Here is a 6000-nt window from a genome sequence, read left to right on the forward strand (position 1 = left end):
AGCTGCATTTAGGAAGGTTGTTCTTTGCCCCACTACCAGCGCCTGTGCTAGACATTTGCACATTTTCTCTCAGATCCATTCCCCAATCACAGTGGGCTGACCCTGTAAACTTTTCCCAAGCTGCCCTAACCATAGGCTTCTGACTACGGGCAGAGAATGGGGGGCACTGGTGGAGACTGAAGGCAGGTGGGAGGGAGAATCTAGACTCTTACTGTCTCTCTCTTGTGTCTGGTAGCGGTTGCATCTCCTATATGGTCCCAGACCCTTCCAGGCAACTCCAACTGATGCCCAGGGCCCAGCGGGCCGCTTTGTCTCCCGGGCCCCAGTGATACTACCTTCTCACGTTGTTTTATCTGCTGCTAACCCTGGCTGCTTCTTAGTTCCCTGTTTAGCCTTTCAGCTGTTCTAAAACCCCTGTATTAATTCTCTCATATTGAACAGTAGTATGTTTCCCTAACTAGACCTTAACTCATAAAATAGCCACACAAAGAATTTAGATATTTCAATTCAACTGGAAGATTGGAATTACAGCCTCCATTTAAATCAACTCATAACATTAGACACTCAAATGTTCTTTATTGCCTGGGGCCGACAATATCCACTCTCCTCTCTCCCACCCTCACAGAACTTTGATTTGTTGGATGTGACAATGTATGCAACAAAAACTCTGCCTTTCTCAGGTTCACTGTCAGGTGGAGGTGGCCACAGGATTAAATTCTAGCTAATGAGAGGTAAGCAGAAGTGGCAGTTGGCTTTTGGATAAAAGGCCGAAAAACCGCTCAATTGCTATGCAACTTTGTATTCCCTCTTCCTGCAGCTTGCTCCCTGACTAGGATGCAGACATGATAACTAGAGCTAAGCAGTCATCTGTGACCATGAGCAGATTTGGAGGGTATCATTTACTAAGAGTGAAGAACAAAAATGTAGAAAACCCTGGGTCATTTAAGATGTGCATGAAGCACATCTACTGACATGGAACCACCTATATCCTCATATTGCATGAGAATCACTATTTCCTTGGTGTCTGGATCTGTCACTCAATACCGAATGCAATTTCAAACTGGTACAAAGCTAAACCTCACTATTCTTGCATTTATTCATTGGTTTTGTTCACTCATTCCTGCTTCATGTCAGATACCATGCAAGAGCATGGGTATATAAAAATAGATAATGCAGAGATCTTGCCTTTAGGAATGTCACAGCACAGTGAGCAGTCTGACACGAAAATGGGTCATTACAATTGCAGAGGGGCAGCTGAGTGCACTAAGTAGTGTTTAACGAATACAGAAGGAGAGTATCAGAGTCTAAAGTTCTTGGAGTCAGGCACGGTTTCCTGGGGAGGTCATGGCAAACTGAACCTCTAAGGATCATTAGGAATTAGCGGGTTGGGGGTGCTGCACCAAAGCATAGTCTGGGAGGGGAAGCGGGTCATGGAAACGGGGAACATTACAGGCAGAGAGGAATGGAAGGAAGTGGGAAACATGTTGATGTGTGGAACTTCCAGCGGTCTGATTTTGCTAGTGAGTGAAGCACAAACCAGAGCAGTGACAGATGAGTCAAGATTAGTCAGCGCTCGGTTATTACAGAGCTCCCCGCACCACAACGCAGAGCTCACACGTGGCCCCAAAGGCAAAGGGGAGTCACAGATGCTCTTTGATGTCCTTTAAGCCAGGTGTGACACTACTCTCAAAGATTACTATTGTCCCTCAAACAGCTGATGGGCTCATAAATAACTCAACATATGGAGGGGTTACTTGTGTCCCCAGTTGCTGTGGTACAGGCTGGTTTCTCCATGAGTGACCATCGGTAATTGCTGACCAAGATATAAGATGCAGTCGGGGACTGAGGGAAGGAAGTCTTCTATAAATTGTGAGTGTCCAGAAGCACGTGCCATTTCTTCTGGAGTGTTATTTTCTCAATAAACATCTCATGCATAAATAGACAAATGAATAATATGTATGAGGAATAATGTTTCCCCCCGACACTCGCAGAAGCAGACTGTAAATCAACAGCCTTTAGCTGCACCTACCGTGGGAGCAGGCCTCCATTCTCTGCCCCAGGGGCCTGGATGCCTTATGCTACACAGCACTTAGCTTTTTGTTGCCAATTCAGGAGCAAAGTATTCTGTATGCATGAAAATAAACCTGGTGGCTTTTATTTCCTTGTAGGCTTGGAGTTCTCCTAGGAAGAGTTCTACAACAGTAGCCCAGTGAAACTGATCCCAGGTTTCCTGCACTCTCTTGCAGTCTCTTCTTCTGCCCTCACCTATTAATTAACAAAGAAATGCAAACATTCAAGTACTAGAGGGAAAAAAACTGAATCTTGAGATTAAATTCAGCAGTTGGGGAAAACTGTTTTGAAATCTAAAAGGGGTTTTTTCTTTAAGTTAGTACTGTATAGTTTCCCTTGAGGGAGGCCAGAAAGAGAAGCATTTGGAGAAATGCAGTCTCTCTGCAACCTGGTACGCGGGGAGAAGAAACCCAAAGAATATAGCGAGTGGCGGAAGAGTAAGAGAGCAGTCTAGGTCTCTGGGATGCGTGGAAAGAAGAGAAGAAGAAAAAGAAGATGCTCAGTTTTGGTCACTGGAAAGGAACTTTGGAGATAAACACCAAAGTGACTATAGATTCTCTATCTCTCTCTAAAATTTCACATCTAGCCAATAAAATCTAGCCAAGAGGACTGTGATCCTCTTGGAATCATTGTTTTGCCCAGGTGTTGACTAACATGGTCTTTAAAGTTTCAATGAATGAGAAAAGTTAAGATGGAAGGAAGATAGGAAAAAGGAAAGAAGGCACAGAGGGGGGAAGAAAAAACTTCGGAACTTCCAGGGAAGAACATTGAGGCAATGACATTTGTCTTGGTTTCAGCTGCTATAACAAAGTATTGTAGACTGTGCAGCTTATAAACAGCAGAAACTTACTTCTTACAGTTCTGGAGGCTGAAAGTCTAAGATTAGGGTGGAAGCATGGTCACCTCTGGTAAGGACCCTCTGCCGGGTTGCAGAGTGCCTACTTCTCATTGTATTTTCACATGACAAAGAGGAGAGAGAAGTAAGCTCTCTCCTGACTTGTATAGGGACACTAATCCCATTCATGAGGGCTCTACCCTCATGACCTCATCTCATCCTAATTATTTTCCGAAGTCCCCACTATGAACTTGGTAGGGGCACAAACATTCAGTCTACAACAACACAATTGAAAAACAATCTTTTCAAAGTAGAGTGGACCAAATTATATGTCACCGCTAAGTGCAGTGTAGGGGTAATAAGGTTCACATTAGAGCTCTTTACCTTATGAGTTATGTGATGTTAGCTAATTTACTTAACCTCATTAAGTCTGTTTCATCAGTTTCATCATCTGTTAAATGGGCATAGTGTCTTCATCACAAAATTAGTAAGAGATTTTAATGAGATTACATTTGTAAATACAACGGAACATTTGTCCTCAAGGGTTGCTGGAGCAGGGGAAAAATAAGCATGGAGAAATCACTTCTACTTTTAAATTTCTTAGGCTTATCTGGCTAGTTAGTGAGACTATGTAATTGAGAAGACAACCTTACCCACTTAAGTAGTACAAAGACTATGCGTTTTCCCTACATCATGAAATAGTGTTAAGCTAATTATGTCACATTAATGAATGACTTTGCAACGTTGTTCTGAGTCTTTTAATACATTTGAATGTGAACTCCAAACCCAAGTTTCTAATTTTGTAATGCCATGAGCCCAGACATAGAAAATTAGGAACATATGGTACAGAGTCAGTAGACAGGAATCTGGGGACAAACCACACTTGGGTGTCCCACATAGGTGTGCAACAGAAACACGAGGGAGTGGCTATAGAGTAAGAAAAGAGGCAGCAGTGAATAGCTTCCTTTTAACCAAAGCGGCAAAACAAAAGAGCTCTCAACTGGGTGGATGCATAAAGCATCTAGTACTTGATCCTCTGTTTGGAGTGCTCTTTGGTAGCCTTACTCAGGGTTGTTTTGACGGAATGTAGAAGTAGGAAGGTGTCTAAGCCAGAGGCAAGTGAAGCGAGCTGTGACTATTGCAAATTTTTGGAGAACTTTGGCTGTGCTGTGCAGAAAGTAGAGATGAAAATCTCTCCATAGTTTCCCTCTATTCCATACCACTCCCATTCCACTTGGAACACCACTGGTTCACTTTGTCTAGGAGCAAGGGAGACAGCAAGAGAAAGAAATAGTGTGTAGAGCAATCAGGCACATATAGCACATACATCTGGTTGGATAATGCACAGATCCCAAGGGAGCCCTAATTTAATAATACGCTTAATGCTCAATATCCTTCTCTTTCTTTAAACAAGGTGAGAAAATGGATAGACTAATGTATTTTTGTGTCCTAATTCAAGTTCCAAAATGGCAACATATTCTTTATGCGTTTTCCCTGCCAAAAATACTAAACCTTTTATAAATGTCTATTTAAAAGTCCACAAAGGACATGTTCACAAATACATATATATGGAAATTGTCAAGTTTTGATTATGCCCCAAATCAGGATCCACTTAGCAGCTATTTCTTTTCTCCTGTACAGAAATATCTCTCAGATATGCATTTGTCATGAAACCCATTTCGTATTTCTTCTTCTAAGTAAATTAAAATGTGACAATCATTTCCACCTTCCCACAAAGTCAGCATGCCAGCAGCAGTGGTCAAAAACTACTGGAGCGTTTTCCCTTCTCATACCATCTCTTGTTCTGTAACATGCATTACAGATACTGAAATTGCTTTCCCTTATTTTTCCAATAAAATCTAATGTTTACCGAATATAGGCACTATTGAGAAAAAGTGGTATCAGCTGCCCTATTTTCAACACAAATGCTTTCTATTAGTCAAGCAACAAGTTCCAAAACATGCTTTAAGTAATGGTCATAGAGGTTTATTTTTTATCTCAATAGCAATACATTTTATTTTCCAAGACATTGACAAAAATGTCTATGCTATTCAAGGAAGGAAAGTTCTTGGATATTATGTTTTATGAAAGAGCACTTTTTTCCTAGACACCACACTACTCAGGATAAACTTTTATTCCTGATCAATAAGACAACTTCACGGTGTTTTCCTTACCCATCACTTAACTCTCAGCTTTGTTTAGAGTTCTCTCCTTGGCTCTCTTTCCATTGTTTTTCCTCATTGTGACCTATCCTTCATTGATTCTCGAGATTTCAAGTTGAGTCTGTGTGCTTATTTCTCTCCAAGCAATGTTATTCTCTTTCAAACTCCAGCCACGTACCTCCAATAGTCACATTTAACTCAAAGTAAAATGTGAAGTAATTATCTTTACCCCAAAATCTGCTCCAGTTCCAAAATATTTGGTAAATATGTACAGCATCCTCTCAAGTACAACAACCAGAAACTTTAAAGTCATTTCTGTCTTCTAGTCCTCCACCACCACAAACCCTTTATCAAATCTTACTTTCTCCAAGAAATTACCCAGTTTAGCTTGTCCTCTTCATCTTCAATGCTATCCTCATAATGAACCCTCTCTTCCAGGTAAGTGCAACAGTTTCTTGTCTACTATTCTCTCTTCACAAGTCTCTTATCTCTCCAGTCCATCCTGGACACTCTTCTCAGAGCTGCTTATACAGAATAAATATGTTCACGTACTCACCTTGAAAACCTTCATTGATTCCCAATCATTTCCAATACAAAGTCCAAAATCCTCACCATGATCCTTTACAGTCTATTCCCAAACTGTTTCTGCAGACTCATCTGCCACCTGAACTTCACAGTTATTCAAAACCTCCTTCCATTTTATGAATCTGTGCCCTCTATTCATGTAGCTCTTTGTGCCTAAAATATCCTTACCTACTTCGTCCCACTAGTAAACTCTTAGATACTTTTCAAAATCTGTGATAGGAACAGCAAGTGCTCACCCTTATCTGTGTTCTCCTTTTCTTGCTTAGCACAGTCATAGATGTGAGGCCACCATATGACCAAGCTCCGGACAATGGAATGTGGGCAGAATTTGCCGTTTCTAGGTATGCT

The sequence above is a fragment of the Vicugna pacos genome, chromosome 2 (assembly GCF_048564905.1).
Source record: "Vicugna pacos chromosome 2, VicPac4, whole genome shotgun sequence".
In the NCBI taxonomy this organism is placed as follows: Eukaryota; Metazoa; Chordata; class Mammalia; order Artiodactyla; family Camelidae; genus Vicugna; species Vicugna pacos.